Genomic DNA, 12,732 nt, shown 5'->3' on the forward strand with positions numbered 1-12,732 from the left:
AATACATCCCCACAGCATGATGCTGTCACCACCATGCTTCACCGTAGGGATGGTGACAGGTTTCCTCCAGACGTGACGTTTGCCATTCAGGCCAAAGAGTTCAATCTTGGTTTCATCAGACCAGAGAATCTTGTTTCTCATGGTCTGAGTCCTTTAGGTGCCTTTTGGCAAACTCCAAGCAGGCTGTCATGTGTCTTTTACTGAGGAATGGCTTCCGTCTGGACACTCTACAGTAAATGCTTGATTGGTGGAGTGCTTCAGAGATAGTTTTCCCATCTCTACAGAGGAACTCTGGAGCTCTGTCAGAGTGACCATCAGGTTCTTGGTCACCTCCCTGAACAAGGCTCCCGATTGCTCAGTTTGGCCGGGCGGCCAGCTCTAGGAAAAGTCTTGGTGGTTCTAAACTTCTTCCAATTAAGAATGATGGAGGCCACTGTGTCCTCCAATGTTGCAGATTTTTTTTGGTACCCTTCCCCAGATCTGTGCCTTGACACAATCCTGTCTTGGAGCTCTACGGACAATTCCTTCGACCTCATGGCTTGGTTTTTGCTCTGTTTTCACTTTGTCATTACGGGGTATTGTGTGTAGATTGGAAAAAAATATTCATTCCATTTTAGAATAAGGCTGTAATGTAACAAGATGTGGAAAACTCATTCCAGAGTTTTTCTTAATTTTTTCTATTTTCTGCATTGTAGAATAATAGTGAAGACATCAAAACTATGAAATAACACATATGGAATCATGTAATAACCAAAAAAGTGTTAAACAAATCAAAATATATTTTATATTTGAGATTCTTCAAAGTAGCCACCCTTTGCCTTGATTACAGTGGGAAACACACATGGGGAGATCTTCCATTCACCTACTCTGCGTCTCACATAGACACGGTGGTTGGAACCATCAGGCAAAATGACAGATTTCCACCGGTCTAATGTCCATTGCTCGTGTTCCTTGGCCCAAGCAAGTCTCTTTGTATTATTGGTGTCCTTTAGTAGTGGTTTCTTTGCAGCAATTCAACCATGAAAGCCTGATTCACACAGTCTTCTCTGAACAGTTGATGTTGAGATGTGTCTGTTACTTGATCTCTGTGATGCGTTTATTTGGGCTGCAATTTGAGGTGCAGTTAATTGCTGATTTCTGAGGCTGGTAACTCTAATGAACTTATCCTCTGCAGCAGAGCTAACTCTGGGTCTTACTTTCCTGTGGCTGTCCTCATCAGAGCCAGTTTCATCATAGCGCTTGATGGTTTTTGCGACTGCACTTAAAATAAACTTTTAAAGTTCTTGACATTTTCCGTATTGACTGACCTTCATGTCTTAAAGTAATGATGGACTGTCATTTCTCTTTGCTTATTTGAGCTGTTCTTGCCATAATATGGACTTGGTCTTTTAACAAATAGGGATATCTTCTGTATACCACCCATACCTTGTCACAACACAACTGATTGGCTCAAACGCATGAACTTCTTTGGGATAGGTGGAGCGCTAGCGTCCCACCTCGACAACATCCGGTGAAATTGCAGAGCGCAAAATTCAAAATACAAAAATCGTCATATTAAACATTCATGAACATACAAGTGTCTTACATCGTTTAAAAGCTTAACTTCTTGTTAATTAATCCAACCGTGTTGTCAGATTTCAAAAAGGCTTTACGGCGAAAGCATACCATGTGATTATCTGAGGACAGCACCCCTCACACAAAATAATTAAAACATTTTCCAAACCAGCAGAGGCGTCACAAAAGTCAGAAATAGCGATAAAATAAATCACTTACCTTTGAAGATCTTCCTCTGTTTGCAATCCCAAGGGTCCCAGCTACACAACAAATGGTTGTTTTGTTCGATAAAGTCCTTCTTTATATCCCAAAAAAGTCTGTTTAGTTGGCACGTTTGATTCAGTAATCTACCCGTTCCACTCGTTCAACGTGCAAACAAAGGAATCCCAAAAGTTACCAATAAACTTCGTCAAACAAGTTAAACAACATTTCTAATCAATCCTCAGGTACCCTAATATGTAAATAAACAATAAAATTTAAGACGGAATGTAGTATGTTCAATTCCGGAGATAAATAACGAAGTGCGCGCCCTCATCCACACACGCCACAAGACTACAGTCCAAAATGAGAGCCACATTGAAAAACTACAATTACTAAGTCATTTTTCAAAAAACAAGCCTGAAACCCTTTCTAAAGACTGTTGACATCTAGTGGAAGCCATAGGAACTGCAATCTGGGATGTATTACTTTGAATCTCCCATAAACAAGCATTTGAATGGGCTGTGATTCCGGATGGATTCTCCTCGGGTTTTCACCTGCCATATCAGTTCTGTTATACTCACAGACATTATTTTAACAGTTTTAGAAACTTCAGTGTTTTCTATCTAATACTTCCAATTATATGCATATCCTAGCTTCTGGGCCTGAGTAACAGGCAGTTTACTTTGGGCACGTCATTCATCCGAATTTCCGAATACTGCCCCCTAGCCCTAAAACGTTTTAAGAAGGAAAGAAATTCCACAAATTAACATGTAAGAAGGTATACCTTTTCATTTAAATGCATTCCAGGTGACGACCTCATGAAGCTGGTTGAGAGAATACCAAGAGTTTGCAAAGCTGTCATCAAGGCAAAGGGTGGCTACTTTTGATCTCAAGTATAAAATATATTTTGATTTGTTTAACACTTTTTTTGGTTACTACATGATTCAATGTGTTATTTCATAGTTTTGATGTCTTCACTATTATTCTACAATGTAGAAAATAGTACAAATAAAGAAAAACTCTGGAATTAGTAAGTGTGTCCACATTTTTGACCGGTACTGTGTACTGTATATGCTGTCCATATGATGTGATGTGGAGTACAAAACTGTGTCTAATCTGTCTCCTTTCTGGCGTGTGTGTTTGTGTTTGTGTGTATTGCGATGCTCTCAATTGTATGTCCTCTCCATATCTCGCCCTCTCATCAGACATGAAAAACCAAGCCATCTGTGTGTGTGTTCATGTTTGAATGTCTGCATTTGAATGTGTGTGTGTGTTTGAGTGTGTACACCTTTGTTTGAGTGTGTGTGTGCGTGTGCATGCGTGCGTTCGTGCGCAACAGGATTAGGGTAATCCAGTGGCTCTGTTAATGGGAAATAGGATGGGAGATATGCAAATTAGCCTGATTAATTAAGCAGTGATGTCGCCAGCTAATGAATATTAATGAGCAAAGATAAGGAAGCGATCATGTGCGCGTGTTTGTAGGGATAAGGAGGGATAAGGAGAGTGACGAACCAAAAATAGAGATCCTAAGGGAGAGAGAGAGCGAGGGAGGAAGACTGTCTGTTACTGCACCCTAGAGAACAGAAGATGTATGCTCTTTCTATCTGCTTATGTACTTTCTGAGATTGAACGATTATTTATCTCCTCTGCTATTTGGAAAGGCCATTATATTATTACAATTATAAACTTGATTTGTATTAAATCTTTATACTAATATTTATGTAATATATTAACTAGCTGAGAGGATATGACTGGGAGAAGATGCTTATCTCTATGCTATTATAATGTCTCCTTGGGGGAGGATTCGTTTAGCCTTTCTAGTTATTCATGTTCCCTATCTCTGTAATATGATGATAACTGTTGATATGAGAGGTCTGTGTGTATTCTTTTAATTAGTCACTCAGATGGTTTGTGTGTTCAGACATAGAAAACACATTGTGTTCATCACAAGTTCTGGTTGATTACAGTGTTAAAACACAGGCTGAAGACACACACACACAATGACCAACAGTGACAGCAGGTTGTTTTTTAAGTAGTTTTTATTATCGGACTGGCACAGTTAGGAATTGCGCACACTCTGTGATGAGTACTAGACTGGCCAGTGTAGGAGTTAGCCAGTCCAGCAGTGTTGTCATGTATGCTACCTACTGTAATCAGGAGTGGAGTTGTGGGAAGTGATGGCTGGACTGTAACTAGAAATGATAGCATTTGAATTCAGAAGATCAGAACAAACTCACAGAGTTCCATGGTTTACTGACATAAGGCACACACCTATTGGTCTATGGCAAACGCACACACACACATGCCGGGCTATCGAATGATAAATACCAGGAAATTGACTTTGATCGTTCACTCCGGAACATTTTTGACAATCTCTCACCTCTCTCCTCATCCCATCCCTCTTCCGCTTCTCCTCCTCATCCCATCCCTCTTCCACTTCTCCTCACCTCTCTTGTCCTAGAGAGATTTACACGGTTATCAAAACGTCACACCAGGGTAAGCCTACACAAAACACAGCCCTTATTTCAAGTGTTTCTAAAATCCCCTATGAAAAAAATGTATGGTGGGAAAACGATTTGAAACATTTCCCTGTTTGACCATTAGGTTTTATGGGTATTCTAACTCATACTGCAGTACTCTATAGCAGGGTTGAAATCATTTAGCCGAATTAAAAAACAGTTTTTATTAGGCAAATTCAGGTAGGTCCCCGTTTCGTTCCGTTTAAGAAAGGCTTTAACACAGAATCGGCGTAATGAATACACCCCAGCTTTCATTGATTTCAAAGGAAGCGTTCCCTCAATGGTTGATGTCAATGCTGGACGCCCGACGGTGTCACAATGTAGCAGGGCAGCAATACATCTGTTTGACGTGATTGTTGAAGCTGCGGCTGCCCTGCTGGGATCACTAGCCGAGTCGACATCAGTCTACTACTATGATGAGTGTCGAGTCCGCAGGCCTATTCAGTCAATAGCTGGGGTCTATAAGTGTGCGTGAGGTTGTCGTCAGCTCAACTGTAGCTAGTCTGGGAACACTGGGTTAGAGGATAGACATCACAGCTGACTAACTGCGGGACTTCAAAGATCATCCGCCCGGAGTCCGACAACAATATGAATTAGAATTTAGAAGTGGAGAAAATAAAGTCCACTGGTTGGGTGGCTAGCGACACCTATTGGAGTGGAAATGGCAGGCTACTGCATGAAGTATCACATCAATTCTATGTGGTCCAGCCTAAACATTTGTCCCTCCCTGGCTATCCAAGGGTAGGTTAGTTAATTCAATGGGGCGTGGGCGTATCAAATTGAATGCTGAAATTTGGCATGCTCCCATTCACCACATAATCAGTAAATGATATCCTGTCCATTGATACGCTTTGATCAATCGATATCGGACCGATATCCATAGTGAACATGCATTGGGTGTAGGCCTAATCAGATCGGAATAGAATGGTAAATTCACAGCAGTGACAGGACACACAGATCAATAAACTACTATGACAAGTGCAGAATGGTTTTAAGCATGTAGGACAGCAGACAGATCGATTTGACTGTGAACAAGAACCTTGAAGCTCTTGGTATAATTCGCAGTATACCTCCCTCTTTTCCCGCCCTCTGATGGGTGAATGGGTGGGGGGTGTGGTCAATAAATATATGCCAATCAACTCATAGAAATCGAGACTGTGAACGAAAGCACATGTTTTTAAGTGCAGGAGTTTACACTGTTTTATTTAGTTCTAGCAAGGCCTATAGATCTTATTTCATCACGCAGTAGGCCTAATAGTTCTACATCGCCAGGCTGTTATATTGTATACACAATGTCCCTTCTATCTGAAAAGAACATTGCACACATGGTAGTAGCTATTGAGGGTGGTAGAAAAGTTTCCAGAGAGAGGAATCGAGAATCTATTCTAATTCTAGGTTTCCATTCATGTACTCCTCAATTGTACTCCCTGCTGCTTTCTGCAGTGTTTTTAAACAATGTGTTTCCATCCTCCTAAAGTTCCACCTCATGAAAACCTTACAGAAACATTAGAAATGTATTACTTTGGCCTCCCAAGTAGCGCAGCGGTCTAAGGCACTAGAGGTGTTAGAGAGGTGTTAGAGGTGTTACTACAGACCTGGGTCCAATCCCAGGCTGTGACCCATGAGTCAGCCCACATTTGGCCCAGCGTTATCTGGGTTAGGAGAGGGTTTGGCTGACCGGGATGTCATTTCCCCATTGTGCTCTAGTGACTCCCTGTGGTGGGCCGGGCGCAGTGCATGCTGACTGCGGTCGCCAGTTGCACGGTGTTTCCTCTGACACATTGATGCTACTGGGTTAAGCGAGCAGTGTATCAAGAAGCTTGGCAGGGTTGTGTTTCGGAGGACGCATGGCTGTCAACCTTTTTTTATTATAAAAAGTGTATTACTAGTTGTATGGAGGTAAAACTATGGGGCTGTAAAACTGACTGTTCTGAGGTTTGGTTCGGTATCAGTCCATCTTAGGCTACGTGTGTGTGTGTGTGTGTGTGTGTGTGTGTGTGTGTGTGTGTGTGTGTGTGTGTGTGTGTGTGTGTGTGTGTGTGTGTGTGTGTGTGTGTGTGTGTGTGTGTGTGTGTGTGTGTGTGTGTGTGTGTGTGTGTGTGTGTGTGTGTGTGCACATGCGCGCACCAGGCCATGTTACTGGGCCCAGTAGAGAGAGGTGATGGGGAACGTGACTGGATCAGTGCATACATCACTGGCCTCTGTCACACTCAACACACAAGCCCTGGTACAGGGTAGTCCACACACACACAGGAAAGAGATCCTACAACTATCTGGCCCTGCCACAGCACAGTTGGAAGCAGCGAAGCCCAGAGTGACATTGAGACCTGCGTCTCTATTACAGCAATACTCTTCTCAGCTCCAGCTCCAACCCTCTGCACAGGTAATACATTCTGATTGCCTCTCTTGTGAACGGTGTTCAAACCCATGTTTGAGTGGTTGAGTTTTTTCTCCTTTTATGTCTGATTGCATGAGAATATGTTTTCTTTGCAAACTGGTCCGCCTGTTCTGACAACGTCACTGAATAGACCCTCTTTTACGGTTTAAGAGAGAGACGGTGAACTTCTTTGTTTAAAAAGTTTGGCCGGATTCTGCTGTGTTTGCCCACGAGAGTTTTCTGTTGTTGGAGTTACATTGAAAGACGAATGGGTTTAATGAAACATTGAGTCGTTAAAAAAAAATCCTAATCAATAGCTCTAATTGATCAGTGATGGTTTGGAAAGCTGGGCCAGCCATTACCTGCATTTGTTGCATTATTTAAAGCCTTTGGGGATCATATTGAAAAGACAGGAGAGTATTTGATAGAGTACCTGCATATCAGACTAGTACTGATTTAACCTACCATGGCCAGATGAGCGACAGTACGTATTGTGAACATGAGCTGTTTCTCTGCTAGTTGTGTTGCTTTGTTAGTTCGCCCTGGAAAGAAGTTATCATGGTTCAGGGCACACACCAGCACACCTGACAAAATCAAGGGCTTGATAATTACGATAAAAGTTGAATCAGGTGTGCCGTTGTGGAGAGAGTATGATATGTGCGACAGCTGGAGGTCTGAGAATAGATCTGAGAGATTTTAGAATGCTTTCATCTCGGTTTTAGCTCAACGCCAGTTGGTTGTGATAGTGACAGGGACTCCGAACTATTGGCATGGGTTGATTGCGCAATCTGCTCTGCCTCATTACCAGGCTAAGGGTTTGGGTCAATTCCATTTCAATTCAGGAAGTAAACTGAATGGAATGACCCTAATTTGACTAATTTGACCAATATGAGAATTGTGACGCAGTGAAGGACGTGGACTAGGGATGCAGAACTCAGGGCCTCCAGCTCCACAGTCCTGCTGGTTTTAATTTCTCCCTGCTACTTAATGAATCAGTAAATGTTACTGAATGAAAGTGCATACACCTGGTTGCCAGGTAGAAAATAATTCTAAATCAAAGGAATCAAACCCCAAATAAGCAGGATGTTCAAGGACCAGAGCTGGCCACCCCAGCTGTAAGCCTACCACTGTGATTGTTAGTAGGCCTAATCAGTCCAAAATATTCCATGTTCAGAGTTGTCCTACTAATGAATTGCAACTAGGGTGTATGTGGGATGTGAAACATGTCCTTCACACCCAGTGATCAGGAGCTCAGGGCCCAGCTGGTGATCAGGACTGACAGAGGTATTGATCAGCCTAGAAAAACACTGAGTGTGACACACACACACACACAGGGGCACAGATGTAAAATCATTACATCTCTGTTGCGTATGTTGTCTCACTGCATACACTATTGCCCAGTCAGAAATGAACCCCTATCACCCCCTGGACAATTTTCATAGATCTGAAAGAATCGGATTGGGTTTAAGCCTGAAAGTATGGGTCCACCTAGCCCAGATGGAGTTTCCGCCATATTTCTTAGACCAATCCGACCCTTTCAGATCTGTAAGACGTGTCTATGGGAAAGGAGTTAGGGTGGATTATTAACTGTGCATCATGTTAATGATCTTTTTGAGGGAAATTCCTTGAGCATGTTCCCATACACTGGCCTCCCTCTTCATCTCTCTCTGTTGTGTCGTCATCCTCAGGGCAGCTGTGGTTTTCCATTGAGTTTTCTCAATCAGTCAGTCACCAATTGATCTCCAGGGTTACCAGATTGCTGTGTGGTTTGAACGGGCAGTCACAGGGTTATTCCTTTAACCATCATTTAAACCAGGAAATCCCATTGAGATAAATAATCAGCGAGACCTGGCTTAACTTCTCTAGCCTATTCTACTTAAGTGTTTGAAGTTCTTGGCGGCTACAGTGGCAGTGGTATGCACCCCGATTGGCATTTTTCCAATTTTGTTGCCTTACAACCTGGAATTAAAATAGATTCTTTGGGGGTTTGTATCATTTGATTACACAACATGCCTACCACTTTGAAAATGCAAAATATTTTTATTGTGAAACAAACAAGAAACAAGACAAAAAAACGTAACTTGAGCGTGCATAACTATTCATCCCCCCAAAGTCAATACTTTGTAGAGCCACCTTTTGCAGCAATTACAGCTGCAAGTCTCTTGGGGTATGTCTCTATAAGCTTGGCACATCTAGCCACTGGGATTTTTGCCCATTCTTCAAGGCAAAACTGCTCCAGCTCCTTCAAGTTGGATGGGTTCCGCTGGTGTACAGCAATCTTTAAGTCATACCACAGATTCTCAATTGGATTGAGGTCTGGGCCATTCCAAGACATTTAATTGTTTCCCCTTAAACCACTCGAGTGTTGCTTTAGCAGTATGCTTAGGGTCATTGTCCTGCTGGAAAGTGAACCTCCGTCCCAGTCTCAAATCTCTGGAAGACAAAAACAGGTTTCCCTCAAGAATGTCCCTGTATTTAGCGCCATCCATCATTCCTTCAATTCTGACCAGTTTCCCAGTCCCTGCCGATGAAAAACATCCCCACAGCATGATGCTGCCACCACCATGCTTCACTGTGGGGATTGTGTTCTCGGGGTGATGAGAGTTGTTGGGTTTGCGCCAGACATAGTGTTTTTATTGATGGCCCAAAAGCTCAATTTTAGTCTCATCTGACCAGAATTTCTTCCATATGTTTCGTGAGTCTCCCACATGTCTTTTGGCGAACACCAAACGTGTTTGCTTAATTTTTTCTTTAAGCAATGGCTTTTTTTCTGGACACTCTTCCGTACAGCCCAGCTCTGTGGAGTGTACAGCTTAAAGTGGTCCTATGGACAGATGCTCCAATCTCTGCTGCGGCGCTTTGCAGCTCCTTCAGGGTTATCTTTGGTCTCTTTGTTGCCTCTGATTAATGCCCTCCTTGCCTGGTCCGTGAATTTTGGTGGGCGGCCCTCCCTTGGAAGGTTTGTTGTGGTGCCATATTCTTTCCATTTTTTAATAATGGATTTTATGGTTCTCTGTGGGATGTTCAAAGTTTCAGATATTTTTTTATAACCCAACCCTGATCTGTACTTCTCCACAACTTTGTCCCTGACCTGTTTGGAGAGCTCCTTGGTCTTCATGGTGCCCCTTGCTTAGTGGTGTTTCAGACTCTGGGGCATTTCAGAACAGGTGTATATGTACTGAGATCATGTGACAGATCACATGACACTTAGATTGCACACAGATGGACTTTATTTAACTAATTATGTGACTTCTGAAGGTATTTGGTTACTTTCAGATCTTATTTAGGGGCTTCATAGCAAAGGGGGTGAATACATATGTGCGAATAATTGTTTTTTTTTCTTCATTTCACTTCACCAATTTGGACTATTTTGTGTATGTCCATTACATGAAATCCAAATAAAAATCAATTTATATTACAGGTTGTAATGCAACAAAATAGGAAAAACTCCAAGGGGGATGAATACTTTTGCAAGGCACTGTAGGTGGAGTCATCACCATTTTGCTTACACCTACACCCAACTAAAAGTTCTTGGCTTGAATGTCAGTGACTACCACACTGCCAAATGGTGATACTGTACGTTGTGATGATCCTCCCCAGGAGAGGGCGTGATCACAACATGGAATACAAATGAGTTTACCTGGGAAATAAATTGGGGGTCATTCAGGTTCTTCTTTGAACTAGTTTTATGAAGTGATGACTTGAATAAAACATTCAACAGTGAAGAACAAAGTTGTTCACTTCATTCATGCCACAGCCATAGATCTCTAGACTCAACCCTTATGGGGGATATGTGATGCACTACTGAAGTTCAAAAGTGTACACCCACTGTCAAACTGTTCCACTGAAATCTGCATGCCTTTACATATACAGGTATGTCAGATTAAGATGGAGTTTGTGCCTGCAGAGTTTCTTCAGTGTATTGTGTCTGAGAGGTCTGAAGGGCCTGTATCGGTGTATAGTTCATCTGTCTGTGTGTGTGTTCAAGAGAAACCTATATCAAAGGGTTCTGTAATGAAACCAGGCAGGGTGGAGCGATAGAGAATCAAAGGAGGAAGAAGTGTACAGGCTCTCGTCCTTCATCTCTCTCTCAATTTCAAATTCAATTGAAGGGCTTTATTGGCATGGGGAAACACATGTTAACATTGCCAAAAGCAAGTGAACTAGATAATAAATGAAAGTGAAATAAAAAAATAACAGTAAACATTACACTCACAAAAGTTCCAAAAGAATAAACACATTTCGGTGTCATATTATGTGCAGATAGTTCAAGTACAAAAGGGAAAATAAATGAACATAAATATGGGTTGTATTTGTGTTGGTGTTTGTTCTTCACTGGTTGCCCTTTTCTTGTGGCAACAGGTCACATCTTTCTGCTGTGATTGCACACTGGTATTTCACCCAATAGATATAGGAGTCTGGGTTTGTTTTCAAATTCTTTGTGGGTCTGTGTAAAATGAGGGACATATGTGTCTTTAATATGGTCATACATTGGGCAGGAGGTTAGGAAGTGCAGCTCAGTTTCCACCTCATTTTTGTGGGTAGTGTGCACATAGCCTGTCTTCTCTTGAGAGCCAGGTCTGCCTACGGCGGCCTTTCTCAATAGCAAGGCTTTGCTCACTGAGCCTGAACATTGTCAAAGCTTTCCTTAAGTTTGGGTCCGTCACAGTGGTCAGGTATTCTGCCACTGTGTACTCTCTGCTTAGGGCCAAAAAGCATTCTAGTTTGCTCCGTTTTTTTGTTAATTCTTTCCAATGCGTCAAGTAATTCTCTTTTTGTTTTCTCATTGGTTGGATCTAATTTTGTTGCTGTCCTGGGGCTCTGTGGGGTCTGTTTGTGTTTTGTGAACAGAGCCCCAGGACCAGCTTGCTTAATGGACTGTTCTCCACGTTCATCTCTCTGTAGATGAGGGCTTTGTTATGGAAGGTTTGGTAATTGCTTCCTTTTAGGTGGTTGTAGAATTTAATGTCTATTTCTTTCTTTCTTTCTCTCAGGATGGCACATGATTGGCAGGGAGGTAGAAGTAGGAGTCACCACCGATATGAGGAAGATGTTAAGGGTGAGTATGGCCACACACACAGTTGTTTAGTGTGTGCATTGTCCAATGTATGGAAGGAGCAGACACGTGTACGTTCAGTCAAGTCAAGAAAAGGGTTCTGGAAAATAATGTTGTGTGGATGATAACCATCTCTCTGTCTCCTCTTCACTGTCTACTCTCTCTGTCTCTCTCAGAACCCCAGCCAGTGTATATTGGTGTGCCGGTAACACACGGCTACAGCAAAAGGAGACGCCGTAAACACCGCTCCCAGCGCGAACAAGAGAAACACCACACACATCGCGTCCAACACGCACACCATGAACACGCACGTCACGAACACATACACCACGACAATCACCATGACTACCAGGAACACTACAAAGAGGAGGAGGAGCAGGAACAACATGACATATTTGACCCTGACTCCACAGGTGGGCACTCACACGCACGCGCACGCACAAACACACACAGACTTACACGTGCGGACACGCGCACTTTAAGTAGTACACATGTGAGAAGTATATGACCAGCCACAGTTGTTGCTGTCTTGAGGAATGATCCCCTGTCATTTCCAGGCGTGTTTATAACTAGCAGCAAGGTGTGTGTGTGTGTGTGTGTGTGTGTGTGTGTGTGTGTGTGTGTGTGTGTGTGTGTGTGTGTGTGTGTGTGTGTGTGTGTGTGTGTGTGTGTGTGTGTGTGTGTGTGTGTGTGTGTGTGTGTGTGTGTGTGTGTGTGCGCACGCGTGCGTGCGTGTAATGAATGTGTCAAAGCGTGGTTCCTGTTCCCGTGGAGACCAGCGTTTTGAAGCTGGTAAGCTGATTAGAGCTGAGGAACTCAAACCCTGGTATACCACCGGTCCTGTGTGTGTGTGTGTGTGTGTGTGTGTGTGTGTGTGTGTGTGTGTGTGTGTGTGTGTGTGTGTGTGTGTGTGTGTGTGTGTGTGTGTGTGTGTGTGTGTGTGTGTGTGTGTGTGTGTGTGTGTGTGTGTGTGTGTGTGTGTGTGTGTGTGTGTGTGTGTGTGTGGTTACGTGCGTATGTGTTCA

The sequence above is a fragment of the Salvelinus alpinus genome, chromosome 24 (assembly GCF_045679555.1).
Source record: "Salvelinus alpinus chromosome 24, SLU_Salpinus.1, whole genome shotgun sequence".
Taxonomy (NCBI): Eukaryota; Metazoa; Chordata; class Actinopteri; order Salmoniformes; family Salmonidae; genus Salvelinus; species Salvelinus alpinus.